The sequence below is a fragment of the Chinchilla lanigera genome, unplaced genomic scaffold (genome assembly GCF_000276665.1).
Source record: "Chinchilla lanigera isolate Chin_1 unplaced genomic scaffold, ChiLan1.0 scaffold00015, whole genome shotgun sequence".
NCBI classification, from domain to species: Eukaryota; Metazoa; Chordata; class Mammalia; order Rodentia; family Chinchillidae; genus Chinchilla; species Chinchilla lanigera.
Genome location: NW_004955416.1, coordinates 19,942,615 through 19,965,931, shown reverse-complemented (window position 1 = coordinate 19,965,931; position 23,317 = coordinate 19,942,615). Strand labels below are relative to the sequence as shown.

At 40.1% G+C, this 23,317-nt stretch overlaps 1 long non-coding RNA gene across 10 annotated transcripts in view; it reads right to left on the bottom strand.

Moving 5' to 3' along the window:
* Nucleotides 1–23,317, bottom strand: part of LOC102015631 — a 261,484-nt gene that overhangs the window by 31,217 nt on the left and 206,950 nt on the right. For 5 of the 10 annotated variants that reach the window (XR_001233360.1, XR_001233355.1, XR_001233357.1 and 2 more), the window contains exons 3-7: nucleotides 15,431–15,549; nucleotides 9,189–9,253; nucleotides 8,368–8,545; nucleotides 5,276–5,668; nucleotides 76–5,049 (exon numbers count right to left, since the gene is read on the bottom strand). This is a non-coding gene — a long non-coding RNA (uncharacterized LOC102015631). The remainder of the gene's footprint in view (nucleotides 1–75; nucleotides 5,050–5,275; nucleotides 5,669–8,367; nucleotides 8,546–9,188; nucleotides 9,254–15,430; nucleotides 15,550–23,317) is intronic. The other 5 variants (XR_001233356.1, XR_001233362.1, XR_001233364.1 and 2 more) reach the window with 5 other exon arrangements.

The window sequence follows — 23,317 nt, the reverse complement described above, 5'->3', positions numbered from 1 at the left end:
AGACATATTGACATTTTGTATAAACCCTAGCTGATTCATCTCTTAAGTGAAATTACAAATAAATACCATACTTACCAAGCTTAAAATATACAACTGCCTTCAGTCATTCAACACTGGATAAAACACTGAACAGTGAGCGTTCCTTGGGAGAAAATTAACTGCTCTTGAAAAGAAGAAAAATAGACGTAAGCCCTTCTGTACACGTTCTGCAATCCTTTGGCTCAACGGTATTAATGCTTTTAATTTCACGTTGAGCAGCAGGGGAAACAAGAGCAATTAGCAATCCATTTTTCATGTTCTCAGTCTTTGAGGTTCAGCAGAAGGCCAAGCAATTGAGGGGTGTTATTCTGATTTCAGAAACACAATTCCGCAAAGAATAGCACTTGAGCAAAAGCTGGGCAGCACTCTATTCTTGAGGCTTTTTATTCCCTGAAGTTTTAATAGATGGAAAATGCATGGGTCGCAGCATAAGATGCTGAAAGGCATAAAGCGTTCATTTACCTTCCAGTGGTTAGCTTGGTCACATCCTCCTGAGCAGGCAGAACCCAGGTGACCAAGGCCAATCTCCTTGTGCACCTAGTGCTGCGTTTGAAAGGTAGGTTCAGTGACTCGCATTTTTTTAGGCAGGACAGGAATGGATACCGGACGCATGCCTGCTTTGCCAGTTCTCATGGGTCACCTAAGGGAATCATCTTCATTTCCTGGCTCCCGGTTTCCTTAATTATAAATGAAAGGCCTGGACTCCTTACTCTCTGTGTGTTTCAAGGTCTATTCTGCAACTCTGGAAGTGACTATTCCAGTTGCCCACTTGTTCATTCTTTGATGATGAAAAAAATCATGTTTACAATGTTTAACTCCTACATGTGATTTGAGAAAGATATAAATCAGTTACTCTCAAACCTGGCTGTGCATAGAATCACCTGGGATATATCTTATTCTAGTACTTATATACAATCAGGTATATACAAAAAAGTGCACCAATTACAGAGTGTTTACTAAACAGACACACCCATGGAACTAGTCAGGCTGAGAAATAGCACCTTGCCACCTCCTATAGAGCTTCCCAAAGCCCAGATGCCCAGGTCCTCTCTAGGGTATAAACTGGACATTGTCCCTTCTACAGGCTGACTGGGGGGTCTGATCCAGCCAGGCTAATATTGTCAGTTAGAATCCTCTGTGACAATCCTCTGTAGCAATCTTTTGCCATTCCAATAAACATGAAGATTCTGATCCCCACACAGAGAAGGTCTGGGGCAAGCGTTAGATGTATTAGCAGGAGGCTGAGGAGAAGGGAATAACTGCCCTACAGGGAAATGCATCATCTCCAGCCCTAATTGTGTGCTGTGCACATTATGTGCATTAGTTGTCACCAGCACATGGCCCCTAAGGTGGTGGTATCATGATGTTACCTCGCAGATGAGGGCCCTGCTGCTCAGAAGGGTTGAAGTGGGTGCCTGACCACACAGCCGGGGGTATCTGTGTTGAGTTCAAAACTCAAATCATCCTGATACACAAGGCCACAGTCTTTCCATCTCTCTTGTCACACAAATGATCAGTATCAACACAACCCACAAAACTGCTGCACACATATTGGGCATCCAATAGCTGACACTGGTATCAGCTCACACCACTGGAAGTGCCTCAATTCTAGCATCAGTCAATTCTGACAGCACTGTAGAGGTTCTAGAAAAAAAAAAACTTCACTAGTGCTTTTGGGAATGGGGAATGATAGAGAATCAGACAGTACCATTTCCCCATAGATAGAATTTGTAGCCTAATACTTTTATTGTAGAAATATAGTTTGAGTCAGACATAAATACAAGAGGCTGTGTATCTTCTTTTATCTACTTAGAATTTTTGTTATGGTAGATTTTGTCAGACAAAAATACTAGTTAACTTCTAGGATTTAAATTGTCACAAAAGTCCCCTCTCCCATGTGTTTAATTTTGTGGTTAATTATAAGAACCAGTAGAATCAACATTCTATAAAGCTGTTCTGAGAAATCCATAGTAGACTCTACTATACCTTTTCTTGTTTTATTTTATTTATCCCTTTAGTTTATTTATTCATTTAGCTTTCATATTTTGGGGATAGAAGGTGTTAGTGTCTCCTATCTTGTGTGAATATTCTTATCAAAAATATGGCATAAGACAGAGGATGGTTATGACAGCGATAAGAAATGACTGAGGCCAGGAGTAGATCAAAGCCTTTCTTCTCACCACCACCTAAGGCTTTGATGTTCTGTCTTTACGTATAAGAGTACTTGCAAAATAACATGTAAACATAAGTCATCTTTCGTTAAAAGGCACTCCAGGCATGGGCTCTCAGTGCTTGAAGCTTGGACTAAACTAGTTTAGGAGGAAGAAAATGAGGACTGATGAAGCAGTAATGGCAATGAGTTACTCCTCGGATCCTATGGCTTCTTTATTTGGGACAGCAGATCTCAACTCGGGCCATTTTTCCTCCCAGGTTATAGTTGGCCATGCCTGGAGATGTGTGGTTGTCACAACAGGGGAAGCAATGCTGCTAGGCATTGTGCCACATTCAAGGCAGTCCTCCGTACACAAAAAAGAATGACCCAGTGCAAAATACCAGCACAGTAGTGCCATGCTTGAGATATCGTGTTTTAGGACATGGCAATACATCTCACTGAGACAATAGTTATTCTGTAAAAACAATGAGAAATACTAAATTATTTCTACTTGAATTGAATACTACTACACTAAGGAGACCAGCTATTTGAAGGGGCTTGCTTAGATTCTAAATTAGTTCCCCCTGGGGCTATATGGGAAAATGGAGCTAAGAGAAATCCGCTTCCTCTTTGGAACTGGGATTATTAAACCTTTGTGATCTCCTCTCTTCACAGCACTCTCCCCTCCCTGCTAACGCTGCTCTGAGGGCAGAATTTGCCATTCTAATGAGAAGTCAGCACACAAACTAAAAAATGATAACAGTGCAAAATGCATCTCTCTTGAGCAAAGTTAATTTAGGTGTATAAGATCTCAATTGAAATACTGTCATTTTTTCCCCAGATCCTAACTTAGAAAATGTGTGGCTGCCATGGTGTCCCTAGGAGAGAGTTGCTAGGGAAACCAAAAGCCATCCCTACTGCCAAGGCACTCTACCCCCATGGATTACCATGATGGCCCATCAGTCATTTTGAGAGTTAGAGACACCACAGCGAACAAAATGATGACTTTATCTGTTTATCCCAGGAGAACAGTTTCAAGAAATAGATTTACTCAATGCCATCAGCAGATTATCGAATGACCCCTCCTGATAATGAGACAGAAAATAGATTCACTCACTGAAATGCTACCTTGGAATACATTTCCAGAACCTTAATGGCTGGGATTATAAAAATGCAAAGTATAGTTCCAATATATTGAAAGAATACACCCACAATAACTATAGCTAAGGCCAATTATGTACTGCATATTAGTGGTTATTGTCTGGAGCACAATGCATTAACTTAAATGTAGCCCTTGTGTCTTTGTTACAAAAGCTGACAAAAAAAGAAAGAAAGAAAGAAAGAAAACCTCATGAAGCTCTCCCACAGAGTGCTGGGCATAAGATGGATTTTTTAAGTGAATTTTTACCAGTGTCATTATATTTGGAATATTACGGCAGACAATGGCTGAGGAGAGGTTTCAGTCAATGTGCCCAGGAATATAATGCTGTAGAAGGAGCAGCTGTTGGAAACTGGAGTGGTTCATGTGACAGAGATTATCAGTTGTCACTTACTACCTGCTGGGCTGACTTGTCAGTGAGTTCATGGCCTCACCTGAGCTCCATGGCCCTAAACACAAAAGTGTACGAGGTTCCAGCAGAAAAAGACTTCTGTAGCTACTGTGGGGAGTGGTGCCTTGAGAGACTGAGTCCTTTGCCTACATGCCCACAAGCCAGAGCTACCACCTTGGGCCTTGTGTGCTCCACCCTTGCAGTTCCAGTGGTCCCTTGGCCCCCACCCATGCCTAATGAAACTCTGCTTACTTGTGCCTTGTAATTTGCTTCTATGGCCAACCAATGCAGACACCATGTACTGCAGTCCTGACCCTGACTCCTTCTATCTGCAGGTTCCTGGATTGGAGTGTAGGCTGGTCCTGTTTGCCCGGTGAGTGTGTACCAGCTCTGTGCCCCAGCAGACCAGCTGCTCCTCTGCCATGCAGTTGCACTTTCCTCAATGATGAAAACCCCTTCCCAAGTTTGCTCTTCTCAGGGTATCCTCTCTCAGCTCCAGGCTGCCCCTTGGAGTTTTCTTTCAATCATTATCATTAGCCTCCATGCATAACCCAGTGCATACTGATAAGGTGCTTCCCCTGGTTAAATTACTTCCTGCTCTCTGTCCTGGTGTCTCTCTTAGGGTTGACCAGATTTGGCTCCTCCAGTCCCCCCGCTTCCCCAGCCTAGTGAGTCAACGTTTCTCCAGATGCCTAGCCTCCCACTTTACAGGAAATATTGAAAGACACCAAGACAGCACTGGCCGGGCACAAAGTCTTCTGGGGTTTCAAAGTCACAAGCACTTAGGACTAAAGCAAATGGAAATCGAGGATCAGGAGTAGATGACTGTGTGATTTGTCTGAATTAAAATATTTCTGAGAGGGAAACAGAATACTATTAGTAATTACACTGGTACCATTCATGTAAACTGGAAATGCACTGGGCACACCTGCACATAGGGCCTCTATTGTGACTAGAAAGTCACCCCCAGGTTCCATGCACAAATCAAATGGGTCACTCAACTGTAGAAATTAGTGAAAGAGCTAAGGTATGGATAAGGATACAGGAACCCAAAAGGAATGTTGATCACCAAGGGACTGGCACGGGTGGAGGGAATCCCCAACACTTCAGTATGGGCTGGAACAGAGGAGAAGGGGCTACTCACAGAGCTGGGACATAGTTGCTTTTCCCTTGTTGCTCATATAAAATATCTGATGCCCAAAATTAAGGAAAGAAAGGTTTATTTAGCTCACAGTTTATGGAGGTTTCAGTTCATAATTAGCTGTTTCCAAGGCAGGGTTGCGTGGCTGAGGCGGCAGCAGTTCAAGGCTGCAGAAGACAAGAAAAGCAACAAGAGCAAAAAGGGAGGAGCAGCAGAGAGCAAGCCTCTTTCTCTCCCTTATATGTGTGTATGTAGGCTCCCCACCACAGGCAGGTGTAGCACTCACCCCATAATCCCAGCATTAGACCACGAATCAATCACAAACTCTAGAAACCTGGCCCATGACTGCATGAGGCTTTGAGGGGACATCTAGACACAAACCATAACACCTACCTTCCTCCAAGTGTCTGGAACTCGCCATTGAGGGTTACTTGAAGGTGGATGTGCAGTTTGTTTCTGTGGCTGTTGTTGTTGTTATTATTGTTGTTTTGAAATAGGGTCTTGCTATGTAGTTCAAGCTGGCCTTAAACTCACAATAGAGCTCAGACTGGTCAGAAACTGAAAACAATCTTCTACCTCAGCCTCCTGAGTGCTGGGATTACAGCTGTGCATTACCATGTCCAGCCTGATATTATTATTTTAAATGTCATTTGGGATGGATATATGGGCAGAACAGAACTGCTATGGTAAATAAAAACTGGGACTAACCAACATATAATATGTCATCTTGATTGTAGAAGAAGCATCTAGAGAGCTGTCTGGGTCTCAAGAACACCTGCAGACAGCCTGGATGAGACAGACAAGGGCTGGGGTCAACTCAAGTGCACTTGACCTCCCTTTTGGTAGCTACTATAACACTTTTTTCTCTCTGACCATGGTGGGCTCTACTCTAAGGCACCACTGGGCTTTCTAGGAAACAATGGTGCCACTCCTACAGTCCCATGCACATCTGTAAGATCAGATTCCACTTTCTTCCCCTGGCCCCATATGCCAGACCTCTTATACCATACCTCATAGAATGAAGAAGATATTGGCTTTGAAATTAGACAGTGCTAGACTCCAATCCCAGCTCTGCCGTTTAAGAGTGGTTTAATCTTGTGAAACTTATTTAACTTTTGGGTCAAATTTTCCTTCTCCATAAAATAATGGTATAACCCTACTTGATGAGATTTATTATAAAGACTAAGTGAGGGGCTGGACCTTAGCCATGCAGGTGCCCGGGAGGCCAGTCACCTGGGCTGGGGAAGCCACACAGCAGGAAGTGTCAGCCTTTGGGCTGGACCCTAGCTGTGCAGGCACCAGGGAGGCAGGCAACTGGGGCCTGGGAAGTTATGTGGCGGCACGTGCTAGTGGGCAGCGGCCCTCAAGACAGCCACCACCATGCGGTCGAGAACTATCATGGCACAGAGAATCAATGACACAACTGGCCTGCCATGTGCTGGCCGCACATAGCAAGACCCACCTCCTGGGGGGGTGAATGAATCATGCCGACATGGAGAAACTCCTGGGAATACATGCCATGCAACGGGTTGCTGTTGCCTCTGCTGTTGAGAACCAGAAATGTCCAGAGTCAGTGGAGGAGCAGCTATTGAACAAGGACTCAGAGAACACGAGAATACAGCCTACGCCTGAAGACTCAGAGGTCTAGTTGACTGAGGTCACGAGAGCCATTCGGAAGCTGGAAACCAGGAGGACCTTGTGCAATACCTGGGGAGACCCCCTGGAAGCCATTCTTCCTCTGACAGTACAGGCTGCAGTGGAGGAGCACGTGGAGCTCCGGACAGGTCTGCACTGAGATTCCTGCTGCCTGTGCTGACGGTTGGGGAGGGGACTCTAAGTCGTTGCGGGGTCCCAATGCGCTGGGAAACTGGAGAGAAAAAGCTACAAAAAATGGTTTTCACCCCAGATGGCTCACTTGAGATGTCAGTAAGAATTGCCTCCTCAGTATTCTATAGCTGTGACGAGGAGGAGGCCAAGGAGAGAAAACAAAGAGACCAAGAAAAAGCAGCTACTTTTGCTGTAGCACTAAGATAAACAGACCCTAAATTTGATTCTCTGGGCCCCAAGAACTTGATGACTACATTCATCTACTATAACTGTTAAAAGCCTGGCCACCTCAAGAGAAACTGCCCTAAGAAGCCCAATGGGCAATGCCCTGAACACAAAGGTGACCACTGGAGATTGGTCTTCCCTCTGAAGAGGAGGCCCCAGAGCTCAGACCCACCCTATCAGTTAGTCTAACAGGAATGAAGGGGCCTAGGGCATACTCTACCTTCTCCCTCTGGCCAGACTGTCATCTCCATGGAGGAGGCCCTGGTAATCATGACTATGGAGGAACAAGAAAACAGCCTATTGCTAGACACAGGTGCAACCCTCTCAGTCCTCCTTTGCAGTCCTGGCCTTCCATCCAGCCGTCACACCTCAGAGAAATGAGTCACTGGTGAGGTGAGTATTTTTCACAACCCTAAGGATGTAACTACTTATTAGATCTTTCTTGTGTATCTCTGCCTTCCTGAGAAACCACTTTGAAGATAACACCATGTATTACACCAGCCATTGATATTTTCTTACTAATCTGTCCATAGCTCAGTAACGTTTGTATTGTTCCTATGCTATTTTGTAAATGGATGTATGTTTATTACTATGTGTTTCCTACAACAACCACTGAGAATAGTCAATGAATATTCAATTGGTTACTCATGTATAGCTCTATTTATTTTCTTTAGAAACCACTTTGAAGATACCAAAGTATAGTACAACAACCATTGATAATAACCTACCACTTTTGTCTGTAACTCACTATTGTTTGTCTATTTGTTTTCCTGAGAAACTATCTTGTAGATAACAATATGTAAAAAAAACCATTGATAATTTCCTACCACTTTGTCTATAATTCAGTAAGCTCCCCTATTACTATATTATCCTTCTTTTACTCTTTAAAATTATATATATAATTATATATATATATATATATTATATATATATTATATATATATAAGAGAAGAATATATATATATAGTTGGCAGGAAAAAAAAAGATTAAGTGAAACACCAAGATAGCAGCCAGCACAAAGTCTGACATAGCCTATGTGCTCAATAACTTGCAATGATAGTTATTAGCCATTAAAAGATAAAGATGCCACAATATTTAGAAATCCATTCCTACATTCCCAATAGCTAGCACCAGGCAAACAGACCATTAGAGAACAACTAATAATGCCCGCTGGCTGTAGTCATGTCATAACCTCTCATGGCTCAGTGACTAACATTTAGAAAATGGGACTTTCACAGTCAGAGCAAGTTGAAAAATAAGTAAAACCCCAGAGAGCATTTAGCCACAAACCAACTTAGAGGAACATGGATTTCTCAGCTCAGCCTACCAGGTGGATGGTTTTTACATGCTGCTTGAGCAAAAGCAATGTGATTCCAGAGGTTGTCACAAATTCACAAGCGTTATATGCGTGTCAAAAACTTGGGAGTGATTACCTTCAAGATGCTGACATTTTTGTATATATCAACAAAGCCTGGAGCAACCGGGGGTCAGAGAAATACTTTGAGAGCCTTCAAAGGATCAGTGAGGGAGCTGTCAGCAGGCCTAACCTTCCAGGTGGCAATGGAAGCATAGGTTATCCAGGTCACCTTTATGACAGCAACAGTGCAGACACTGGAAATGCACACAAGTGATTTGTTTAACTCCCCTTGCAGTACCTGATAGTTCAACACACCCAACCTAATGTGTCCTACCAGATGTGTCAAGCTCTAGCTTTTTTCTGGGATCTTCCCCTCACAGCAGGCTTCCTTTTCAGGATCAGCTGTGGCTACTTTTTCCTGAGTGTCCCCAAAGACGACAAGCACCATAACAGATTTTTCATGCCTAATCTCCTTTTCTTCTAACAAACATTCATCCAAGCAACCAGTGTTAACTGACTCCCTATGAAGCATTCCTACCTGGGTACCATTTTGTGAGTGAGCCATTTGAGTTTCAAAGAAGGAATCAAGTCCTTCAAGAGGTGAGTAGGAGAGTCAAGATGTGAATGGACCTGGTTCCCACACTGATCCTGTCCAGCTGCACTTTGCTGAGGTTGTGAACTCCAGGCAAGCAAAGATAGGTAGGGCTAAGTCTGGAGAGCAGGAACTGGTCCTGTCCTGCAGCAAGCAAGCTTATTTGCTTATCTCTGTGGCAAACTGCTGAACACTTTTGACCTGTCTTTTATTGTTTCTGAGACAATCAAATGACATAACATAGCAACATGGATCTGACAAACATTATGTTGAGCGAAGGAAGCCAGAAGCAGCAGAGTACATACCTGGTTATTCAGCTACAAAGAGTTATGTGCAGGCCAGGAGAATAAGAAGAAATGATGCTGGTTTCCTTCAGGAGGGAGAAGGAGGTAATGATTAGTTCCAGAAATATCTTATTTTCAAGAAAGCAATAATTTCTTTAAAAATCATAATGTGAAATGAATTTGAAAATAGTCTACAAGTGTTCCCAAAACAATCAAACATCTCTAATAAATTTTAATTTGATAAACAAGTGAGTAGTAGGTGAGTCATATGAGTAGTATGTGACACCAAACATCACATGATCACAACTGAGACAGTGGTGTCTCTGTCTCTGTCTCTTTCTCTCTGTCACTGTAGAATTGTGGGTGATCCTTTCACAACAACAAGAGGTTATGGAGGGGACTGCCACAGAGGAAGAGATAAGAAATATGGAGCAATCCCTCACCTCAAATGAGATGAGGGCGATGTGTAAAACGTAGGAAACTGCAAAATTTTGTAGAAATGCACTGAAATAAAGCTGTAGCAGTGCAAATGATGAATCTGTTTCACAACAATGCAGTGTCGCATTTCTGTGAAATCCTCAAAAGGAGGCAAAAGAAAGAGTCTTTGGATAGGTTGCTTATTAAAGCTGCAGGAAAACAAAAAGACCCCATTGAGCCAATAGACAGCAGTGATTCCAAAAGTCCTCTTGTGCAGTAACCCTCCTCTCTCTTGTCTCCCTCACATCAGCCACAAAGGTTTTCTAAGATTAATGCAGATTAATTTGTTTATTTTTCTTTGTATTTTGTGTTTTCTTTATTATTTTCTATTATATTAAAGTACTGTAAACATTTCAGATGAATATTTTTGGGTTGTGGAATGACTCCTCTGAGTTTCCATTATTTCTTATGGGGACATTTGCCTTGATGTACAAGTGCCTCGGATTACAAGCATGTTTCTGGAATAAATTATGAAAACCAAGGTTTTAATGTATACTAATTCAAATCCTGTATATGGCATTGTTCTGAGCATGGTTTCGGTCCCCTGCTGTCTGCCTTCCTGTGTACTGCCAGGGAGTGTCTACCCACTATAGTAGCCTTCTAGGTGCCTGGAGTGCACTGAGTTATTCCCCAGTGCAGGGCTCTGGGCCTGGAGAAGAGATGGGGGCTGAGGCTGGTGATGAAGCAAGCTTCTAAGGAACCCCAGGCGACTCCCAGGCAGCTTTGAGTTCTCTCTAAGAACATTCCTGATGAGGTCACTCATCCTCTGCTCAGATGATGCCAGTGACATGCTGCTCATTGCTTTGTGAAACCAGCTATGCTGAAGAGCACTCAGTTACAACCTACCCTCTTGGTCATTTACAACCTACCCTCTTGCAGCTCCTGCCCACTAGCCAGAATGATCTTGAAGGAGCCTACACTACTGTCTTCCTTGCTCTCTTCAAATGAGTAACTTTTCATTTAAATGCATTTTTCTTTGCTTCTGTTATTTTAACATATGTTTTATATAAAAATAGTGGACTGATCTTCCAATTATCTTTCTGAGAGAGGCACAATACATAATGCAATAAATTATCTCTAATGTATGTCAATTTCTATTTATCAAATTTTTGGACATATAATAGGTAATTTTATTTTCATCTTAGGTTTGGTGTAATAATAAAGTAATTACAATTATGTTTAAACCTAATATCTTATAATACAATATTTATATAAAGTTAAAATTCTGTGTTTTTCTCTATTCTTGTGACCTCCAATCCTATTCTCTAGAAGCAACTGTTTTTCATGAATAATTCAATCTTACTGCTTGTGAACTGAATTTTTTCTTATGCTTTTGAAAATAAAGCCACACAAATGCACAGATTTAATTTAGTCTTTAACAACAATGAAACAGGTACTGCATCAAGGGAGGCAAAGGGAAGCAAACTAAAAACAAGATGGTGGAGACTGGTGGGGGCAAGGGCCAGGGAAGCAGCTTCCTCAGAAAGGAAGAGCGCATTCTCACTCCTTGGGATTCTTGCCCATGGGCATAGGATAGAGGCCCAGGGTTAGAACAACTTCTAATTTTCCTGGGAAAGTTAGAAATCCAGATTTATATATGTAAACTTCTGGCTTATAAGTTTGGTAATTAAATTACATTTCTTACGATATTGGTCAAAATAAATGCTTCTTTAGGCCTCATCCAGCCAGTGGACTGCTAGATTGGAATCTGTTACAAATACAGTTATCCTCTTGCTTATTGTCATGTAAACTATGTGATAAATATGTTTCCAGATCAGGACATATGTTTCCTCTAGTTCTTTTTATGATTATAAATGCGCCATTGCATAGCTGTGCCTGTCACTAATTCCCTATAAAAGGTTAAGAACTCTGCAAGTGTTTAAATACAATAATCGACTTTCTAATCCTTATTTCTGACCTAGTACCTGTTTGTCTAACCATTCTATTTTTCTTTCTACTTTTTAAAGCTGTTTCTCATACCAACTTCCTTACTACACTTCTCCAAAAGCACCTTCAAGTGAGTATTTCCTAAGCTCATCCCTTTATTTATCTTTTATACAAGTATAGTTTCAACCAAAATTCATTTGCAATTGGTTTGTAAGAAATGGGACCATATATTGGAGGATTTGAGTTCATAACCATTGATGCTGCACTAGTGTTGTCTCCCAGTGATCATACTTGAAAAATAGATTACATGGCTACTGTAGCCATAATCTTACCAACCACATGGAGCCACAATTCATACTTTATCATAATCTCCTACAACAGTCATTTTTATAAAAACTTTACATCTTTGACCACATTCCATATAAAAGTATTATACTCTAATTTTATATTTAACTCTAAAGCCAAAGCATCTTATATTATTGAAAATATTTTACAGATATTTGAATGATTGCTTTATTTTTTATTCTCATTTGTTTCCTATTACCCCGATTTTTGGAAACTTAGTTTGTTTCCAAATATTAATATAAACAACATTACAGTAAATGTCTTTAAGTAGAAAGCTCTTCACTTCAGATCATTTCAATTATTTATTTATTTATTTATTTTTTGGTTTTTCTCCGGTACCAGGAACTGAACTCACAACCTTGCGCTTGCCAGGCAGGCACTTTGCTGCTGAGCTAAATCCCCAGCCCCTGATCATTTCAATTAATAAGACCCCAGAAATAGAGTTTTTGAAGAAAGATTAGAGGGATTTTTAAAGACCCCTGAATTATTTGACAAGTTCCTTTTCTAAAGCCTAGAGACACTTTACATTCTCCTAGCTGCGCTGAAATTGCTTGAGTCCCTGCACTCAATCTATAATATTGAATATTTTCTTTTCTTACAGTTCTATTAATCTGATAGGTTAAAAATAGCATCTCATTGTTGCTCTAATTTCCATTTCATTGATAATGAGTGAAGTTGAAAAATGTTCAAATGTTTATTAGCCATGGATATGCCTCAGGTTTAAATTGTCTTTGTTCCTTTCCCCTTTATTTACGGGAAACTTAATGCTTTTATTAGCTTTTGCCATGAATTTTTTATGCTAAAGATATCACCCTTTGTCCTATTTGAAGCAAGTATTTCCCTTTGTTTATTTCCCTGTTAAACAATTGTGAGAGAAATTGTAATTTGGATGTGAAAAATCTATTGATCTTTCTGTTTGTAATTTCTTTCACTCCCTTTCAGCATAGAAAAAAAAAAAAACTTTTATCCCACTCCTATGTTTACATTTGATCACTATGCATTTCCATTTTCTCTTTGTTTGTTTTATGATTTTTTTTAAGCAAGTGCAGTGCTTTTTGGTAAGGCTGTACAATATAAAACTGAGCTTTAACAAGAAGTTATCATTTACATTGTGTTGTTTTCTTCTTGGAATTTCTATTGCTGCTATTGATTGTCCATTTTAATAAGGTATTTCTGTTCCAAGGCAACCATGCAAAAGCACAACTGAAAACATAAATAAAGAAGAGTAAATGCTTTTTCTCTCACTTCATTATTCAACTGAGAAATGTTAATTGTTTCTCAGACATGAGACACACCCTATTTTTAACCAAATAAATTTAGTAAAAAATACACATTTCTTTTATCTGAGGTAGTGGTAGAAATGAAGTGTTGAATTATTAAAATATGTTGTTTTCCTAGTAACTGTGCACAGTATCTGGCATCTACAAGACAAATTCTAATCCAGAGGATTTCTTTGAGTTGTTAACCAAAAATTCAATGACAAGGACTAGCATAATTTTACAACGCAAAAGAAAGTGCCAAGCAAACTCCCCAGACAATAGATTATTTATCACAGTTTGTCAAAGTGGAGCAAGCACATAATTTTTTGATCCAGCTGACACATTCAATTATCTTCTAAAAGTTTCTATCACAGGACTTCTTTAGCCATTTATTGGGTGCAAAAATGTAATCCATAATTATAGACATTTCTTGTGCCTTCTATCAATTGCTCAACAATCTTTCCCTGAGGCTTTTCGTCTTCCAGACACACTGAAAAAAGAAAATAAATGCATAGCAATCAAGATTTGCAAAATGGCCATGAGGGGCAGTCAAGGAACTGACAGCTGAGAACAAGGAAAAAATATGTGCAGCACAGCACACAGTTCCGGTGTGCAGAAGAAATAATTTGCTGCCTATCGTAGACTCACAGATGTCTCGGGCTGAAAGGGACTTTGTGAGTATTCATTCAGTGTTCTCCTTGCTTTTAGTTATAACCAATAAAACTTTCCAAATCTATGTGCATATCTTTAAAAATGTGATATGGCAGAAAAATAAGAAGCTAGGTTTGAGGATAATGCTGAATCTTTAATAGCATTCCTTTGGACCCTAATGCATTTAACCCAAATAATTCTGAGTTTTTTTCTGAATATATAAGGTTATTAATACTGGCTGGGTTTCTTTGATGTTATAGGATCCTATGTATGATTAACAGTAAGTGTCAATGATTTCTCTTCTTCTTTTACCCCTCCCCAAGAGATTTGGAAAGAAAAAAGCTGTCAACTAATCTTGAGATATTCACCAATATTTACTAGTCCTATAAGGGAAGAAATTCCCCTGCATGCTCAATTCATATTTTTCATATAGAACCTTTAGTTCATTTCTTCTCTTTTACTTGCCAATGGGGTTGTGGAGTAGAAATAATCAAATTTGGTAAGCTAATCTTTCATACAATGTTTTCTTGTAGGCTTGGTGACAACCATCTGTGAATAGTTCAAGGACTTTCTCCTCCTTCCCTTGAAACTTTAAATCAATGAGAGACAGCAAAAATATTGTATTGCCAAATAACATGCGACAGATACTTTCTTTTCCCTTTATGTCTCATATGGAGCTTCCCTACTGCTACCCCGTGTGCTCACTTTTATAGTTCAAGAAAGGAATACCCAAGACATGACATCTGATTCTATGCTGCTTTGCTTTCCTCAGTTGTCTACTCCATCCCAAAAGAGACATAAAAATCATTTGGTGGGTCAGTGCCAATGCTGATGTCCATGAGCTATTCTGTAACAGTGCTGAAGTTGGCATCTGACTGCAGCCTCTCTTCAAATGAATGGCAACTGACTGTATTAAATACTTTCCTGTTTTACTTAAAATGCATGAGACTAACTGGCATAACAAAAGACTTTCCATTTATGGAAGACATTTAGTAAAATAAGAGGAATTTGAAGAGAGTATCTTTCTATATTCAGATTAGGTGAATTGAGGTTCAGAGATGTCTAAGAAGGGAATGAAACAATAACTGAGTTAGTTAGTGTACAACCAGAAATGAATTATAAATAGTTACTCTTTAGTTTCTTATTTTTTGATTACCAAGCTGATAAAAAGGATTTACACAACTCAGGTCATTTTATCTGAAGTCAACCTTTAAATCAACTCTCAAAGTTATTGTACAGTTATATCTACAGTTGGCAACTGTAGTAATCAGCTTGCTCACGACTAAGATGCAAACCTAACACCCACAACTTAGAAGAGGAGCAATATCTTTTGGCTCATAGTTTCTGGGGATTCAGTCTATGGTCAATTGGCTCCAAAATAAAAACCACATGGCAGAAGGGTGTGGCCGAGCAAAGGTGCTTCGAATGACAGCCAGGAAGCAGAGCAGGAGAACAGCACCAGAGAGGAAGAGGCAAAGGACCAGACACAGACTCCAAAGCCATGCTTCTATGACCTACCCAGACACCCAGAAATGAGCCACCAGCCCTCTTGGTGGATTCCAAAGGCAATCAAGTAGGCACTCTACCTAACGGCCACAGAAATGAAACAAAATCTGTAGAGTCAATAATTATTTTTCTACCTACCAGTCTTCATCATGGTGATCATCAGTTTATACATATATAAAACATCATTACCAGGGGCTGGGGATTTAGCTCAGCGGCAAAGTGCTTGCCTGGTAAGCGCAACATCATGAGTTTGATTCCTGGTACCAGAAGAAAAACAAGAACAAACAAACAAACAAACATCATTACATAACGTTATTATAATGTGGTATTTAAAGTTATTGTTCCACAGATATCTGTTTTTCTCCTCCTACTGAGAATGTAATTTACCCTAACCACTGGATTCTGGAATTGTCATGTGACTTTCTTTGACCAATGGATTGACAGCAGAGGTGATGCAAGCAGCCTTAAATGTACTTATGTCTCTTGGCTTACCAGATTCTCTAGTGACAAAGCATGGCCAAGGACATTATTGCTTCTTAGTGCTTATTTTTTGGCCCAGTAATAAAAATATGGGAATTAGAACTGAACCCAACCAGTAGTCTGGAGCTAAGGCCCCTGAACCACAGTTGGAAGCAGGTTGTGCATGGAGGCCCACAGTAACAAAATTACTTGCAGACTTTTTAAAACCAAAGAATGCATGTGAATTATTGTAAACCACTGAGCACTGGGTTGGCTTGTGATGCAATATCATTGTGTCAATAGTTGTCTGCACATACAATTAAGCTTTGACTATGAACTATGGCAACAGACTCTGTGATTAGCAGTTTAATGATCTCAATTTAATCAAATAATGCCATTACACAAGTGTCATTATTAACACTATAGTGCATATGAGGACATAGAGCTACAGAAGGGTTAGAAAATTCACACAAGAAGATATAACAAGTAGCTGGAACATGAGTTGAATCGATGTCTTTCTGATTTCAATGTCTTTGTTATGTCTCAACTATGTGTTTGCACCAGAAAGTAGAGAGATGAAAGCAATGCCCAGTACTTATCAGGGAGGTTATGTCAAGGGCTTGGAAGCAAACAACTGCGACACCGCTCTTTTATTCCATTCCAAGCTGTTATCACAAATGAATTGTTAAAGTTGCATTTCACCCTTTGCCAAGAATTGGGCTGATTCAGCTCTTGGAAGTTCATTCCACGGAGCAATTGATAAAGAATTCCACTATGGAGACAGACAACACACTTTATTTCTCAGACGGCTTCTACAAAAAAAAAAAAAAAAAAAAATACCACCCAGCCTAGGAGATGAATGTTCTGCCCATGGAACAATTGAATGTTAATATTACTTTGATGTTCAGTGCCATCTCTCGTACTGTCTGGAGCCATGGAGATCATTACCATATGAAGTATTCCCAGCTTTGATGATGGCAAAAGATTAATAAAATATGGTTATTTCATTCAAAAGGTAATTTTTAAAAAGCTAGATCCTTTAGAGCTCTGTTGTCTCTATGAGAGTTCATCTGATGGCTTCTAATTCACCTTAGTTGTATCCCTATTATAAATTCCTGAAAATCTTGGCTTCTTGCAAGGTGGAGGAGAGCTCCCTGCTCAAGATCTAGTTTTCCCCTGCTATTTCTCCAATTCCTTCTACTCGTCTCTGCTTCTCCAAGTTCTGACATCAGTGGGACTTAACCAAAGATTGAGGAAAGGGCTACCTCACCTTACCAGCCTCAGTGATGCTGATAAGTTTTGATGACTCCAAAGAGGCACCAGATGGGAGTCTTTGAGTGGTAAGCTGGATATAGCTTCTTCTGTGGGGTTTACCCTTCCCATCAGAAGGGGAAGGAAGTAGACAGTGGTTGGTAGAAATTACTGCCCAAATAAGAGGCAACATCCCAAACGGGTGTTCTCTTTAGGTGTCAAGTCTTGGGTGGGCTCATGACTAGGCTGCAGGGTCCTTCTGGGACCCAAGAAGGAGAAGGATGAGAGTTATAATCAATGTCAATAACATCATTGTGTTGTGTCCAAAGATGCGTAAGTATATTGACCACCAAGGACTTGATCCTCAATTTTCTAGTGCTACAGAAGGCTGGGTATCTTATAATCCCATGGTGAGATGGGAACCACAAAAATAACTGAGATGCCTGGTGAGTGGAGGATCCTAACCAAATGTCTGATTTATTGATTCATTAATCAACTTGACAAATATTTATTAAGGGTCTACGTGTGAAAACATTATGCTTTCTCCAGGGACACAGCTGATGCACAGAAGAAACAAAGTACCTTATGGATTTTATAATCTAAAGACTGAAGAAGAAGAGACAAATAAATAAAAAACACAGTATATGCTTGTGCAGTGAAAAAAGGTAATGCAGAGTAAACGACAATTGGCATAATTTGATGTGTAGCCAGATATTGGTCTCTCCTTGGAATCAACAACTGAATAGCACTCACAACAAAGTGAGGACATAAACCACATGAAAAACTCAGAAAAGCAATCTGGCAAATGCTACATCCTAAAATTGTGAGCATTTGTATGATTGGAGAAATACACTAAAATCAGTGTGGATGTAGAACAGTAAGAGAAACAGTGGTAGGAGATAACTATGAAAGGTTGATAGGAGTCAGATCAGAAAGCCTTGTAAGATGTGATGGGAATTTGTATTTTATTCCTGGCAAGACCAGGTGCCTCAAAAAATTTGAGCACCTATCTGAATTCATTTTTTAAAAAGTTCTGTGGATACTGTGTCAAGAGACTATGACATTATAAGAGTAGATTAAAATTATGTAAAAATGTCAAGAAAGGATGTGGTTATTTGAGAAGCCTGACAGCATTGTGGAAAATGAGGAGTAGCTAGATTATTGAACATATTCTGAAGTTAAAACCAACAGAATTTGAGAGGAGACTGGATTTGAAATATGAGAGGAAATGATTCAAAGATAATTCCACAAATTTTAACTTGAGCAACTGCGTACATGGTGTAGCCATTTACTCTATGGGAAATACTGCAAGAGAGTAGGGTTAGTGTGGATAGAGGGAGAAATCAGTGGTACACTTCTTTGCCTGTTAGACATCCAAATGGAAATGTTATATAGGGGGTTGAATATACACATCTGAAGTTCAGGGTAAAGGTGCTAGCTAGCTAGAAATTTAGAAGTCAACCAAGTACCCATTGAGCAAATAAATTCAACATTTAAAGGCTGAAAATGAGAAAAGAAGTTAACAAAGTAGACTGAAAGGGAAATGGCAAAGTCACAGGGAAATCGTGATGTCTCACAGGCTGAGAAATGTGTTTGAAGAGGCTGGGAATTGTTAGCTAGATGAGATGTTGCTTTCAATCAAGTTGCTTAATTATTGCTGGTTACTCAAGTAAGAGAAGCACTGAACATTAACTGTGGGATCTAGCAATGAGGACGTCATTGATGACCACAAGGAAAGCTGCTTCTCTAAATGGTGAGAGCAAAACAATGACTAGAATTGACCCAAGAGCATGTGCAAACTCTGAAGAATTCTGCAGGAAAAGTACAGAGCAGAGTGGATACTAGAGGAATCAGGACAAGTTTGTGTTGTCTATTTTAAATATAGGAAATAAAACAGCAGTATTTTACATTATTGAAAATGCTCTAGAAGAAAGGACAAACCTCGATGATAAAAGAGAGAAGCATGATAGACCAATAGCTATGAATGTTCTGAGGGGATGGGAATCCAATGACAGATGGAAGAGTTGGCTCACAGCTGCAGCGTGGATATAATACATAGCAAACGGCAGGAAGCAGAGTGTATCATTACAGTGGATAAGTTAGGAGGTTGGGACAGGAGACTGAAGAAATTGTCTTCTTATAGGTTCTGTTTTGTTTGGTTTGGTTTTCTTCAGCAAAATGAGAGTAAGTCATAAGTTGAAGCTGAAGAAGAGATACTGAGAAGAGGTAAAAGAGGTAAGTGGACACCCGGAAGGATATGAAAATGTAACAAACATTATGTATGGGCCTCTTGGCAGTGACGGGAGTGCAGGAAGGCTGTGGACCAGAGCATGGCCAGTCAGTCCAGGTGTGTTTCTCAAACCAAATTCAGCCCACTCCTAGCAGGCAGGGAGTCGAGTGGGTTGGATTTGCAAGGATTTTACCAGGCAAATGTGACAGAGGGAGAGGGACACGGGAGCTGAGTTAATAACCCACTTGATGGGTTTATGATGTGGAATAATTAATCTAACTATTTCTAAGCATTTTGTAAATCCTGCTCCCAAGAATAATGTTTTGTTCTTCAGAATAGATTAAGTTCCACTTTCTTAGAAGTAGAAGCAGAAGTAGCCTCTGACAAGTTTCATTATTGCTATCAAAGATATGCACGATCTTTACATTTCATGATGTCACTAACATTGCAGATGAAACTAACAGCTCGCCATTGCAGATGAAATGGTTTAAACCTCATGCTAAACTGTTAACAAATCAATTATCTTAGGGTGAGTATGTCCTACAGAAATAAACATTGCAGATATACTAATAAATAGTAGAAACCCAGAGTAACTGAATGAAGTCTATCAAATTTCATATAGCATAAAGTTTAAAAATCACACAGAATTGAACTTCCCTCTCTCAGCCTCAATGCTACAGACAGCTGTTTCTTACTACCAAGGGTATTTAGCTGGAATAAATTATGTTTGACCTTCCTTCCATCGATTTTACATGGTTTTGTTTCCCTTTATTTTCTCTCTTCTTCCTTCCTTCCCTCCATATCTCTGTCCCCCTCTCTTTTCTTTTTCTCCATCTTTTGTTTCTTTCTTAATTGTGAGACTCGATATTAAAAAAGAAAGAGGAATGCCCAACTTGTAGACGGTAGCTGTCCATGTGTGCTGAATGTATCGCTTCCCTTTTCTCTCCAGAGCTTCATCTGATTCTATCACTTTAGAACTTGGAGAGTTACCATGGTAACAGTTTTCTGACCGTTTCCTTTGAAAAAAATCCTTCCAGCTCTAAGAGCAATCACCTGAAAAGTAGTCATCCAGCTGCTTTATTCCACTCTGTCTCAGTCTTCACCCATTATCTGTCATCAGAGATAGGTCAAGAGTCTTGCCTGTGACCTATGAAGTGGAAAAGTGCTCAAGGCTGGTTCAGGGCTGAGTTGGAGCCTTCCTCCTCACTTCCACCCTCTCCTCCTCATCCTCTGCTTGCAATGTGTGAATTGAGACTGAGGGAGAGGGCACAGGAAAGTCTCTTTTCGAAAACAAATGAAACTGCTTCCCAACTTTAAAGGAGTTGAGTGCTTGGGCTGGAGTTTGACAGATTCCCTCTGTCACAAGAGGGAATTTTTCCTCTGTATTGGTTTGCCAAAAACAAAAGCAGTAACTTTGATCACATGCCACCAAATAAGAGCAGATTTATTAGGTTTGGCCCAAAAGATTCTCATTACAATTAGAATACTGTATTTGTTGGCCAGAAGGAAGGGTGTCCATGATGCCTTGCTTGATTAGTGGGTAGATACTGCCTTCCTTATCCTTCCACCCTTTCTTTCAATTCTCAAAACTTCTTTTTTCCTTCTTCTCATCCCTTCCTGATCCAGCATTTGCCCTCTGGCTGCAGTGATGAAAAAGAACCAGAGATGAGTCACCTAATAGTGAAGTGATGGTGAACCCTAACATGATATTCCATCTGTTTCTCTGTATGGTTCACATTTTGCAAGACTGAGAGGTGGACATTGGCTCCTTTACTTATGCTCCTTCTCACCAGCAATGAGGGAGATGCTATTGGGATCAGCCTTGAGTACTACTTTGGGCACTATCTGCATGGTTTTTGTGTCCACAACCATGGCCAGAGATAAAAAATGAGAGCTAAGGAATTGCAAATACTCTTGACCTTTCCTTGGAGATAAAAAAAATGTTGGTTTTGGAAACCAGCATTAGTTTTGGGTGTTGGGAACCTTTTCACTGAAGTGGGACCACTACCATAGATAGCTGAAAGGGAGATTATAACTCAGGAGTAAAAATTTGTATAACAAGTCTGGTTGCATTTGTTTTTATAGTTCACTGGCAATTTGAAGGTCCTTGCTCCTCTGCTCCACATCTAGGGAAGCTGATGAGAAAGCCTAAGGGCTCCTTCCTTTGGCACCACTGGAAATTTCAAGAGCCATCTGAACCCTTTCCTACTTAAAAGAATATTCACCATGGCTCCAGCTTCCAAACAAAAGTCCCAAGCCACTTGCTTTCCCTGGCATCTGGGACCACTTTTAAGGCACCTTGAGAGGCAGGCTCCACCCTTTCTAGAAAGCCTCACTGTGGAATTAGTAAACCTTTCTATAACACCTACTGCAAGTGTAAGGTGATCAGTCTTCACATCTACACATAATTTGGGGTGGGAGTCCATCTTGTTTTTGCATAATGTTGGTGACAGCTTATGTATAAGGAGAATGAGAAAAGCTCCTTTCAAAGTGAATACAGAGTTACCCCAACAGTGAATTTTACTTGTCACTCCATCTAGTAAAGGGGGCAACTTGAAGACTGACTGTGATTTACTTTCTGTGTTCTCTGAGCCTTAACCAAGCATCAAGCAGGAGGCAGATGTGCCCACACACACGACTAGCCAAGACACACCCAGAGGAGAATCCAAAACCTCACCTCGCATACTGCTGTCTCATCTGTCATCTGATGGAAGCTGGTAGAGTAGAAGGTGAGGAGTTAGGGTAATGGAAAGGAAACAAAAATGGCAACCAGAGTGGATACACTAAGCTAGCAAGTGCGTGAGCTGATTTGGTTTAGATTCCAAGTCTATGTGCTTCTTTGGATATTAGAGAAATGCAAATCTAAACACTCAGATTCCATCTTACTCCTACCAGGATGGCCATCAACAAGAACTCAAAAAACAAATGCTGGAGAGGCTACAGAGGGAAATGAACCCTTCTACCTTATTTACAGATATATTAACTAGTATAACCACTATGGAAATCAGTATGAAGATTCTTCAAAAAAACTAAAAATAGAAATTCCATTCAACTCAATTATTCCCATTCTGGGTGTCTTCCGAGAGTTACAGACATCATACTGCAGGGATATATGCATATCCATGTTTATAGCAGCACAACTCATAAAAGCTAAATCTTGGAAGCAGCTTATATCCCCATCAGCAGATAACTGGATAAAGAAAATTGTACATATGTGTGTGTGTGTCTATGTGTATATGTTATATTACTCAGAAAGATAAAGTGGAGTCATTTATTGGAAAATGGATATATCTTGAGGCCATTAATGTTAAGTGAAATAAATTAGACTCAAATTGGTTAAATATTGCATGATTTTCCTTATGTGAGAAATACAAAGTATAAATAATTTCAAGAGCAAAATAAAAGCTAGATAAAAGGAAACCAGAGGATAGATCTTTAGCAGGTAGGAAGGGTAACTAGAGACAGATGGAAAGGGAAGGAGAGTGGGAAGCAGAAAGGATTGAAATGCGATGTGTACTTATACCAACTCCCAAGAATGAATGTAGTCACTGTGCATCACAAACGTGTTTTTAAAAACTGAAGGCTACGCCTTTCTTCCATATTTCCCAAAAAGCAAGCCAATACAAAGCTAGAAACACAGTTATCATCATTCTAGATATTTCTCCACACCTTCCCAAGCTCTGCCTCTTCATAGTTTCCAAATTGTTCACCACTCTTGATCCCCATGAACAATTTTTTATTACCTCACCATCTGTTGCCAACAGTACTGCAACAGCTTCCTAATATGCCCCTGGCTTTTTCATTCTCTACACACCAGTCAGAATGATCTGCAGTCTAGATTTGATTCTCTGTAGAATGCCTTTCGCTCTCTCCCCACTGTCCTCCAGATAGAAATTCCTTAATGTCCCCTGCTGGGCATTTTTCCAAAAGATCTAAACACATCATAGCACAGTGATGTATGTGCACCTATGTTCATAGCAGCACAATTTGTAATTGCTAAAATGTGGAAGCAACCCAAATGTCCATCCACCAAGGGTTGGATAAGAAAACTGTGGTACTTTTATATAATGGAATATTACTCAGCT